Here is a 1,353-nt window from a genome sequence, read left to right as displayed (position 1 = left end):
CAGGGCTGCCCTTCAAACCACGACACCCGGGGAACTGCCGAGCCAGCCCCAAGCGCCTGTGGCTCCCCGCCATGCACAGTACAGCAGGCCCACAGGCTGCCCACCCTTGGGAGAAGGCCCTGGGCAAGGGTGGTCCTGTGCCTCGGCTGGACTGTGCCCTGCCCACAGCTGGCGGCCTGGGGTCAGCGCAGGGACTGTGTGGTCTGGAAGCCCATCCAGACACCAGGCAGTGTCGGGTCAAACGGAATCACGCAGGGCGACGCTTTGGGCGGTGGGCCTTTCCTGAAAAGGGGACCTGAAGACTGGCTGCAAGGGGGCTGGGGCTGAGGCCCGGGGTCTCAGGTCACATCGGTACTGGCCGAGCACGGGCCGTGCCCTGGGGACGGACACGTGTCGGAGCTGCAGCAGCTAGAGGCTGTATTAACGGAGGTGTGGTGTCCACAAGAGGCGAGGCGAGTGTCCTTCCTCTCGTCCTGGCGTGGCACTGCATTCTGTCCGATGACATTTTGAGGGGACTTTGAAGGGTCTTGGGGGAACATGACAGGGTGACGAGCAACCTGAATTCCATGTCACATCAAGAATGACACAAGAATGTGAACACGAGACAATCTGATCTGTTTTGGGACAGTGACGAGCTCCTCATCCGGCCAGCATTAGAGCAAAGGCCGGGCCTCAGTGTCCTGGGTCTGGGGTGGGAGCCGGGTGTGTGTGACCGCCCCTCCACCCCTCCCTCCCCTCGGCTGCCAATGGGGTCTTTTCACCAGATCCAACCTCGTCATCCCTCTGCTCCAACCCTGAGTGGCTCCTCGGTGGGCTCTGGACAGAGAGACTCTGGCCCCTGCCCTCTGGCAGCAAGGCCCTGCCCTGTCCCCTCCCCGTCTTCCCCACCCCTGTCCACCACCCCGCTCCATCTCCACAGCCTTTGTAGCTTTCCTCCGGCCCTGCTCCCGCCCACCTCAGGGCCTTTGCATGTGCTGTGACTGGCTGCAAATCCCCTCTGTCCCCTGTCACCCATGTGACTCAGGCTCACCCTCCAGTCCTCAGGTCTGGTCGCCTGTTTTTTGGGGCAGCGGCGCTGACTGCCCACGCCGCCCCCGCACACAGCGATAGCCTTGCACCGCGCAGTCGCTGCCTTTGTGGTGACCCCTCAGTGGTAATTTGACATTCGCCTGTCCCCTTGCTGCAGTGAGCTTCGGGGGCACAGAGACCACGCCAGTGCTGCCCATGGCTGCATCGCTGACGCCGGGCATAGAGCTCAGCGTGGTCAGCACACAGCAGGGGCTCAATAAATACCTAAGAGCAGCGGGGAAGGGGGCGGGAAAGGGGCGGGAGGGGGCGGGGCCTGCTGGCACC

This window comes from Pteropus alecto, unplaced genomic scaffold, assembly GCF_000325575.1.
Source record: "Pteropus alecto unplaced genomic scaffold, ASM32557v1 scaffold125, whole genome shotgun sequence".
Taxonomy (NCBI): domain Eukaryota; kingdom Metazoa; phylum Chordata; class Mammalia; order Chiroptera; family Pteropodidae; genus Pteropus; species Pteropus alecto.
This window is presented reverse-complemented; position numbering follows the sequence as displayed.